This window comes from Watersipora subatra, unplaced genomic scaffold, assembly GCF_963576615.1.
Source record: "Watersipora subatra unplaced genomic scaffold, tzWatSuba1.1 SCAFFOLD_132, whole genome shotgun sequence".
NCBI lineage: Eukaryota > Metazoa > Bryozoa > Gymnolaemata > Cheilostomatida > Watersiporidae > Watersipora > Watersipora subatra.
Window position 1 is genome coordinate 133,183 of NW_027045327.1, and position 11,943 is coordinate 145,125.

The window sequence follows — 11,943 nt, forward strand, 5'->3', positions numbered from 1 at the left end:
AATGATTATTAAGCTGTCTGCAAGCACAGCAACTGTTTTAGTGAAATTACTAATAAGCTTACGAGGTAAGTTACCCAAATACAGTAGGTGATTATTTTATTACTGGTGCACCGCCGGGTAGTTGGCTAGTTACACTTGAAAGCAATCATAAAAATCAAAGTTTTATTTTAATTGCCACCATACTAGTTACAGTCTGATCAAGATACATCACTACAGTGGGCCCTCTCTCATTACAGTCGTCTCCCCCACTACGATTTTAATTTTTTCTATTGTTGGCATTGTGAAGAATAAACTTTTGTATGGACGAGTACAGAAACATATAGTAAATATCTAAAGCAAGCACCCTCTGGTGAAAATCTCACAAGTTTTATACACGTACCGTAAATATTACAAATCAGTAAGAAAATAATATGTTTAGTTACTGTAAGTAACTTTAGTCACGTGCAGTAACTTTATGGTATGAAGTTATTAATATCTGCAATAAAATGTAACGTTACAATCTACTATGTGTAGTGCGTACCATAGGGAGTTCTTACTTTCTAGGTAGACATAAAAATAAATGTTGAACTGAAAACTTAACTTGCACGAATTTAACATACTAAACACAAACGTAAAGGTAAGTTTTAGTACGTATTCTTAACTATTTCACTGAACTTACACTTTTTCAATGCTAAAATCATAACACTAATCTTTTTCCGGTTTCATTGTGACTATAACTAATAACGATCATAACCAGGTCATCATAGTATAGTTAATAGGTCTATGATAACTAATAACAACCATAACCAGGTCATCATAGTATAGTTAATAGGTCTATGTTAACTAATAACGATCAGAACCAGGTCATCATAGTATAGTTAATAGGTCTATGGTAACTAACAACGATCATAACCAGGTCATCATAGTATAGTTAATATGTCTATGATAACTAATAACAACCATAACCAGGTCATCATAGTATAGTTAATAGGTCTATGTTAACTAATAACGATCAGAACCAGGTCATCATAGTATAGTTAATAGGTCTATGGTAACTAACAACGATCATAACCAGGTCATCATAGTATAGTTAATAGGTCTATGATAACTAATCACGATCATAACCAGGTCATCATAGTATAGTTAATAGGTCTATGATAACTAATAACAACCATAACCAGGCCATCATAGTATAGCTAATAGGTCTATGATAACTAATAACGATCATAACCAGGCCATCATAGTACAGTTAATAGGTCTATATTAACTAATAACAATCATAACCAGGACATCATAGTACAGATAATAGGTCTATGATAACTAATAGCGATCATAACCAGGTCATCATAGTACAGCTAATAGGTCTATAACTAATAACGATCATAACAAGGTCATCATAGTATAGTTAATAGGTCTATATTAACTAATAACGATCATAACCAGGACATCATAGTACAGTTAATAGGTCTAGGATAACTAATAACAACCATAACCAGGCCATCATAGTATAGCTAATAGGTCTATGATAACTAATAACGATCATAACCAGGCCATCATAGTACAGTTAATAGGTCTATATTAACTAATAACAATCATAACCAGGACATCATAGTACAGATAATAGGTCTATGATAACTAATAGCGATCATAACCAGGTCATCATAGTACAGCTAATAGGTCTATAACTAATAACGATCATAACAAGGTCATCATAGTATAGTTAATAGGTCTATATTAACTAATAACGATCATAACCAGGACATCATAGTACAGTTAATAGGTCTAGGATAACTAATAACGATCATAACCAGGTCATCATAGTATAGTTAATAGGTCTATGATAACTAATAACGATCATAACCAGGTAATCATAGTATAGCTAATAGGTCTATGATAACTAATAACGATCTGAACCAGGTCATCATAGTATAGTTAATAGATCTATGATAACTAATAACGATCATAACCAGGTCATCCTAGTACAGATAATAGGACTATGATAATAATAACGATCACAACCATGACATTATAGTATAGTTAATAGGTCTCCAATAACTAATAACGATCAGAACCTGGTCATCATGGTATAGTTAATAGGTCTATGATAAATAATAACGATCATAACCAGGTCATCATAGTATAGTTAATAGGTCTATGATGACTAATAACGATCATAACAAGGTCATCATAGTATAGTTAATAGGTCTATGATAACTAATAACGATCATAACCAGGTCATCATAGTATAGTTAATAGGTCTATGATAACTAATAACGATCATAACCAGGTCATCATAGTATAGTTAATAGGTCTATGATAAATAATAACGATCATTACCAGGTCATCATAATATAGTTAATAGGTCTATGATAACTAACAACAAATAACGCTGTACTGAGTGAGACCAGGCCTAACATATCTTTCATTCGTTGTTATAGCGATTCTGTCGAATAGCATACCAGCATATTTGTTATGCCGACGTAATCAGCATATCGATGCCAGGTTGGAAGTTTGGGAAAAATATTTGTTGATTTTTGTATGGCAAACAAAATTTCATATGGAGAGGGTGATAATCTAAGAGAACACACAGAGACTAAGTAAATTACTCACCCTATGCTAGTTAAAGAAGGCTGGCACAAGATGTTTGGACTAGTGCCGAATTCAGTACAGCGCACCCTCGAGATACGATTACCCTGATATACGATTTTTTCACCTTATGAAGTCAAACATTGTGATATATTCACCTCGCTATACGAGTTTTATTTCACCATACGAACTTGAGAAAAGTTTTGCCCGAGTTAAAATTTGGCTGTCGGTGTGCTCATAGTACACGGGGAAATAAAAAAGACACCGAAATATAGTTGTCGAAAACATTCTTAGAACGTTTAGAAGAGATACGATGATCGACTTCTTTCATGTCTGCGTGGAAAATTTTGTGTAAAATACACAAGCGAGAGCAAATATTCATTTGTAGCGTTATTATAGCTTTTGCTATAAACTTTCATGTCAGCATACGTATATAACTACAACTATCTACATTTAATTCGTTATCTATGGAATCTGAGACCGATACAAACGTTGCAAAACGAAGGGAAAATGATTTCTATGTCAACAAAGTTGGATGTCGTAAATAAGAAGAAGGGACCCGTATTATTAACATTGTCAAGGAATATGATCGCAACCAATCAGCATTTGCAATTATTATTAAAACAAGAACTCCATTGAAGCAAGCACAAGAAAGAGCTTCTGACTGAAGATTTCAATGATCTAGGTCATGCACGCGATCAGCATTCGAAAGGAGCAGCCATTTAGTAAAGGCGAAGATGTAGAAGATACAGAACATCCCACATTCGCAGAAATATTTCAAGTGTTTAACTTACTGATGTGGACTGGTACATTATAACATTGCATGTATAATATATATTATTTATCTCTTGTGTGGCATGTTTTTCATATTTTATTCATTTCGTTTCCTTTTGATTTTATGTTATATTTTCTTGTTTAGCCATGTCTTTGCATGTGGGCTTGTTATCTTCTACGTGAATACAATTCATCGTATGTATGTATGTAACTCATATAACTAGCTACTCAAGATTGTTGACGCATCCACATTACTTTCTGAAACTTGCTAAAGCCCTGTCCCCCATAGGGTATAAATACGTACAAACATTGTATGTATGGTTACATTGATTCTTGTGCACATTTCATACAAGACAAACTACTGTACCACATTCTCTGGATCCGTTTACAAGCGCTAGCTAGCAATTTTCTGCATTGCACCGTCCATTTTTTCGTAGAAAAAGTGGACAAGAATGGACAACTTCTTTTAGCCTGCTACAAAATTTCAATTCATTACGTTTCAAATTTATTTTCAAGTGTACAGCAACATAATTAGCATTGATATGTTTATGCCTCCTCTCTGCTTTACCCGCTACATGTACCAGCTAAAGCCACGTTACTCCAAAGGTATGTACGTCCAGTATAGGAAATATAATTTTATTTTTCATGTCGGTAGCCATTAAATGGTCAAGTGTGCGAGAGGCCGCTTTCTATAACTGCATCGCTCGGCCTTATTGATTTAAGCTAAAAAAGGTTTCAACCAGATAGGCTAAAGTTTATAGTGAAAGTGAAGATATGAACTGCTGAAGGATAAAATGTCGTGACAAAAAGTTGAAATTCAGTAAAATAGTTAAAAATACATACTAAAACTTAGTTTTAAGTGTGGGCTTAGCAAGCTAAACTTACTTGAAGTGAATTCAAAGTTTATGTTATGCGTACCTTTTGAAGGCAAGAACTCCTTAATGTACGTACTACATTTGGTACACACATTATAATTTTGCGTTTTATTGCAGATCATAACCATTAAAATACACTAAATACAATACAGTTACTGTAGGTAACTATAATTACTAAAGTTAACATACTATTTTGTTGGTAATTCTCAATATGTACACCTTTTTATAAAAAAAAAATTGACGATTTTCACCAATGGGTGTTTGCATTGTATAATTACAATGGTCTCTATACCCCGATATACGCTTTTTTCACCATACGATGCCAACCCTGGAACGAATTAACATCGTATCTCGAGGGTGCACTGTAGTCTTATCTAGATGAAAAGGCTACTACTAGTGAGATGGGGGAGTGTAAAGCCTGGTTCCCATATCGATGGCGAGACTCCAGCGGTAACACGCGCAGCGAAACGCTTGCGACGCTAGGCTCGCCATGCCGTTCCTATAATGGTGACCTTTACCCGTACAGTGCATTTCGGGAAGGTTTTGCCTGCGGTCTGTTGCGAAATTTGAAATTGGGAAATCTGCAAAAACAACAATTTGTCAAGACAGGCTAGTGAGATGGGGGAGTGTAAAGCCTCCCACTGCTAATATATCCATCAGATCTTGACTCACCTCCAGTCCATGCCAAGACGATCTATAAAAGTAACAGTAGAGATTAAGGTGAATACAACCAGATGTGGAGCAAAGGTGAGATATTCCTATCACTGCCATCATGTACCTACAAACAATGAACATAGGAAATCGCTACAATTTCTATCATTGAGCAATACAAAAGAATAATACACCAAACTACATTGTTAAAACATTACAAATATGCAAGGAATTCAACAACGGATAGAATCAGCTATGCGAGTGAATTTGACTTAAAAAACACGCAGTGCATGTTTTCTTACAGGTTGACTTGCAAAAATATTCGCATTACAGTTATTTGGCATCAAAAGGTTCAACGTGTCTTACTCTGCCATTTCGTAGGTTCAAAATATGTGGAAATGGGATTATAAGCTCTCGAAAGCTCAAAAACGAACAGTTAATCGCAGCCATCACAAAAATGCCGTAGTTTGGAATCCTACCGTATCCATAGGTTGGTATTCACTACCTTCTATAGACACATTAATGTGACTATCATATTCAATCCTCTGCAGATGAACTGCGAGTGACTAGACCTGAAGGTCAGTTAATGTGAATTGCGAAGTTCCAAATACTAATTTCATATATTATTGTTTATTACTACTCCATATATATGATTTCATAAGTTTATATAACATTACCAGTTAGCCGGGCGTTGCCTGTGATTGCTGTCACAAGGTGCTTGTGCTTGGTGCTTGTGAGGCTAGCGCCAGGCTCATATTTGAAAAGATATTCAAAAATGTGATGAAACTAACTGCACCCATGAAAAAGTTTATATATCTAAATGCAATCTCGTCAATATTAGTGTCATTTTGTATTGAGTTTTCTACTGATTAATTTCAGGTTAGTTCATTAATACCAAACTAAAGATTTTTGAGTTATAACCAAAATAATGATTACAAAACGCAATAGTCTTTTTTATGAAATGAATTCACTCACGGGACGAGAAACTTTGAAAATAGACTTCAATGGCATGGGTCAAGCGTATAGGAGATAATCACTATGTTTCCATGACGTGCATGACAAGTACCATGCATATTGCATGTTTTTCCATGCTTTCAATTAAACCATTACTGTCACATACAACTTTTATCGTATCATCTGCGTAAATTAGACCCGCTGATTCCAATTTTGTACTCAAAATAAAGATTGGTCCGTTAACCCTCAAAGTCCTTAAGGCTTTTTTAGTGTTTCAATATGTCCTTCATGAAAACAACACAACCGGCATAACAAGCTCCGCCCATAAATAGGTGACGAAACCTAGCTTTTTCAGGAACAGAAATTAGGGATGTTTAGTAAGATAAATAATAACAGAGTAATTATAAAATAATCTGTTGTAAAATAACCTGTAAAATAATCTTAGTCTTTTAAAAAAGGTATATAAACTATTTAAAATTGCTCGTAGCTTGTTACATGATATTTAATAGGCTGAACGCTGAGAATAATGAGCTCAACAAGAAGGACCGAGTTTATTTTCAAGGCTAAATTTATGTTGTAATGGATTTGAAAACACCCTAGAAACAAGACGAGCTGCTATGGGCAGGCTAAACTCTGTACAATTGCTATATAAAACAATGCAGTGATTTTTAACATGCACGCTATTATTATAAACTGTATATATATATATATACAGTTTATAATAATCTGGTGCCAGCACATTGATTTTCTTAAAGTCTGGGAGGCAACCTAGTTGTTTCATGGCAGGAAATCAACTCTCATTGGTAATGGGATTTGTGTCCCTTGCCTAAGCTCTGAGCTGCACTGATGAGGCTTCAATAGCCGAAACAGTACTGTCTGTAGCATGAGTATATATATATATATATATCTCAGTGTTTGTGTTTTTGAACACCCGTTGATGACCAGTTACAACAATTACAATTTAACAACAAATAATATGTATTGCAGTGGATTCCATCTTGGAACCTACAGATCTGAAGGCGGCTGACTTAACCTTTAGACCAGGGGTATACCTGAGCATCGCTATTAATAATAGTCAAGATATTACATCGGTTAAAATACACAGGCTTAAATCATTAGGCGCTTGCGGTTACTAACTAGCACTGTTGATCATTACTCGTAACGTAATGATTATTAAGCTGTCTGCAAGCACAGCAACTGTTTTAGTGAAATTACTAACAAGCTTACGAGGTGAGTTACCCAAATTCAGTAGGTAAATATTTTATTACTGGTGCACAGCCGGGTATTTGGCTAGTTACACATGAAAGCTACCATAATAATCAAAATTTTATTTTAATTGCCACCATACTAGTTACACTCTGATCAAGATACCTCACTACAGTGGACCCTCTCTCATTACAGTCGTCTCCCCCACTAAGATTTTAATTTTTTCTACCGTTGGCATTGTGAAGAATAAACTTTTGTACGGACGGGTACAGAAACTTATAGCAAATATTTGAAGCAAGCACCCTCTGGTAAAAATCTCACAAGTTTTATACACGTACCGTAAATACTAGAAATTAGTAAGAAAATAATATGTTTAGTTACTGTAGGTACATTTAGTCACGTGCAGTAACTTTATGGTATTAAGTTATTAATATCTGCAATAAAATGTAACGTTACAATCTACTATGTGTAGTGCGTACTGTAGGGAGTTCTTACTTTCTAGGTAGACATAAAAATAAATGTTGAACTGAAAACTTAACTTGCACGAATTTAACATACTAAACACAAACGTAAAGGTAAGTTTTAGTATGTATTCTTAACTATTTCACTGAACTTACACTTTTTCAATGCTAAAATCATAACACTAATCTTTTTTCGGTTTCATTGTGACTATAACTAATAGCGATCACAACCAGGTCATCATAGTATAGTTTATAGGTAGGTCTATGATAACTAATAACGATCATAACCAGGTCATCATAGTATAGTTAATAGGTCTATGATAACTAATAACGATCATAACCAGGACATCATAGTATAGTTTATAGGTCTATGACAACTAATAACGATCATAACCAGGACATCATAGTATAATTTATAGGTCTATGATAACTAATAATGATTATAACCAGGTCATCATAGTAAAGTTAATAAGTCTATAATAACTAATAATGATCATAACCAAGTCATCATAGTATAGTTAATAGATCTATGATAACTAATAACAATCATAACCAGGTCCTCATAGTATAGTAATAGGTCTATCATAACTATTAACGATCATAACCAGGTCATCATAGTATAGTTAATAGGTCTATGATAACTAATAATGATCATAACCAGGTCATCATAGTATAGGTAATAGGTCTATGATAACTAATAGCGATCACAACCAGGTCATCATAGTATAGTTTATAGGTCTATGATAACTAATAACGATCATAACCAGGTCATCATAGTATAGTTTATAGGTCTATGATAACTAAAAACGATCATAACCAGGTCATCACAGTATTGGTAATAGGTCTATGATAACTAATAACGATCATAACCAGGTCATCATAGTATAGTTTATAGGTCTATGATAACTAATAACGATCATAACCAGGACATCATAGTATAGTTAATAGGTCTATGATAACTAATAACGATCATAACCAGGTCATCATAATATAGTTAATAGGTCTATGATAACTAATAACGATCATAACCAGGTCATCATAGTATAGTTTATAGGTCTATGATAACTAAAAACGATCATAATCAAGTCATCATAGTATAGGTAATAGGTCTATGATAACTAATAACGATCATAACCAGGTCATCATAGTATAGTTAATAGGTCTATGATAACTAATAACGATCATAACCAGGTCATCATAATATAGTTAATAGGTCTATGATAACTAATAACGATCATAACCAGGTCATCATAGTATAGTTAATTGGTCTATGACAACTAATAACGATCATAACCAGGTCATCGTAGTATAGGTAATAAGTCTATGATAACTAATAATGAATAACGCTTAACTGAGTGAGACCAGGCCTCACATCTCTTTCATTCGTTGTTATAGCGATTCTGTCGAATAGCATACCAGCATATTTGTTATGCCGACGTAATCAGCATATCGATGCCAGGTTGGAAGTTTAGGAAAAATATTTGTCGATTTTTGTATGGCAAACAAAATTTCATATGGAGAGGGTGATAATCTAAGAGAACACACAGAGACTAAAAAAATTACTCATCCTATGCTATTTATAGAAGGCTGGCACATGATGTTTGGACTTGTGCCAAATTCAGTAGTCTACTTTAGATGAAAAGGCTACTACTAGTGAGATGGGGGAGTGTAAAGCCTGGTTCCCATATCAATTGCGAGACTCCGGCAGTAACATGTGCAGCAAAACGCTTGCGACGCTAGGTTTGCCATGCCGTTCCCATAATGGTGACCTTTACCCGTAAGGATTTGCCTGCGGTCTTTTGCGAAAGTTGAGCAGGGCGAAACAATTGAGATGCCACCGGCAACTTCCGGCGGTCCTCGGCGCGTAGGTTCCCATTGCCCCGCTAGTATCCTGCGGTGCTGACACGGGTGCTTTGCGACGTATATGAGAACCAACAGCTTGTGACAAGCTGTTGAGTTGCTCGACGGGGAGGGGGGAATACGCAAAAACAACAGTTTGTCAAGACAGGCTAGTGAGATGGGGGAGTGTAAAGTCTCCCACCGCTAACATATCCGGCAGATCTTGACTCACCTCAGTCCATGCCAAGACATCCATAAAGGTAACAGTAGAGATTAAGGTGAATACAACCAGATGTGGAGCAAAGGTGAGATATTCCTATCACTGCCATCATGTAGGCCCTACCTACAAACAATGAACATAAGAAATCACTACACTGTCGTATCATTGAGCAATACAAAAGAATAATACACCAAACTACATTGTTAAAATATTACAAATATGCAAGGAATTTAACAACGAATAGAATCAGCTATGCGAGTGAGTTTGACTTAAAAAACACGCAGTGCATGTTTCTTACAGGTTGACCTGCAAAAATATTCGCATTACATTTATTTGGCATCAAAAGGTTTACCGTGTCTTACTCTGCCATTTCGTAGGTTCAAAATATGTAGAAATGTGATTACCAGCCCTTTAAAGCTCAAAAACTAACAGGTAATTGCCGCCATCACGAGACCGCAGTAGTTTGAAATCAGATTATTTCTCTGATGTAGTCATTACATTTGGTTATTGTTTTGACTTCTTGTTTTGAACAATAGTGCTTATGAGCTGCCTATACAAATATACATGAATATGCCTATTTGGATCAATGCGATATAGTCACCCTCAGGATACGATTACCCTGGTATACGATTTTTTCAACTTAGAAAGTGGAACATGATGATGTTTTCACCCCATCATACAAATCTTATTTCACCATACCTATTCAACAAAATTGTTGATTCAGTTTGCATTTGGCAGTCGGTGGGGTGCTTATTACAAATGCCAAAAACAACAAAGACACCGAATTACTGCTTGCCGAAAATATTTCAACAAACCTGAAAAAGACACGATAACTGATATCTCAATTCAGCAATTCTCATGTGTAAAACGAGTAGCAAAGTTGGAGTTGTGATTCCTTCATACAGAAGGGCCAGTGGCCAGACAGCCTTTTTAACCTGCTAACAAAAATCTACTTCATCATGAAAACAGCATCGTGCAGGTATTCTTGTCGACTTGAATGGCATTGAAGTATTTCTGAATATTTCCACAAAAACTCACTCTATATGGTTTATCGACAGGCCTGACGATCTTTTACGACGAACTGTCAAGGTATGTATAACAGTGGTAACTCTATATGCCGCCGGTTTTCCTCCAGTATGACAAATGAGTGATGAACTTACTGTCACCAGCTGAGACATTGCGTCTGACACAACGTCGTCTCAAGCCAGCAAAAGCTACTACAACAGTATCTATTCCTATTGGCTCCTGACTAATTAGGTCAGCTGGCCAGTGGCCAAGAGACTCCCACCTTTTGAGAGAGCTGATTACTGTTTGATATTATGGAGTAGAACATACAGTAAACGCTCCTATAACATACACCTCCTTTAACATAAATTCCGGATAACAAAGAATTTATATAAAGTTTTTGCTTCTTACTCCATAAAAAATACCATATGACAAAATGTGTCAAGACAAGCAATTTTTCCAATTCGATTTGAATCTTGCCACACTTGCCGGCATAACCGATGTGCGTATAAAGCTACATTTACCTACTATATATACAACTGTCGTGACATTTTGGTTCGCTGTGATAAATCGTCACATACCAAAGTATAGCGACAAATTACCAAAAGAGCTAAAATTTTACCTAGGATTTACCTCTAGCAATACAGACAAATAAGTTGGTTTTAAGGGAACAAAAGGAGAACGCACTGCCAAAGCGTGGCCAATGGTTGAATATAGAAAAACACATTTTGCGTGTAGCCAGGCCTTGAAATACACTGATGATGCCCATGAAGCACACTGAAGTAGAGATTGTCCACACTCTTCATAGGATATGCTCTGACACTAACCAAGTAGTGTGCTGTCAGTCATACATGCTGCTTCCTTACACGCATCATGTTAACATCATTTATTGTATAACCATTTTAACTTGATCATGCTGCAGACAGACCTACTTCCTTCCATAGAGTATAGACTAACCGTTATTCTCACCAAAACACACTGCATCCACTTTTGACCCACCTGTACTAATGACATTAGTGTTGACTATATCATATAGATTGTCATCTACTTCCTTGGCATCATCCAGACTTGTAGATATTTTCGATTGAACAGTGACTTGTGAATCTGTAATAAGGACAATAGAGACATGATTATCATTCTAATAGTAAATAAAGAGTTATGCTATGAACAGAGCAGTGAACAGCCCAACTAGCCAGATAATAATTAGTCATCCTTGTCTATGTATAGAACATTGGCACACAGCCAGGACAGGTTAAAAACTAAGATCATTAGGCCTACAGAGATTGGGCAGAATGCTTGCTTATGGATTCCTAGAGCAGAAACATCAGAAAACACTTCAATATAACTACAGTGGACCTTCGCCAAACGATTTTAATTCGTTCCGGTGTTGGCA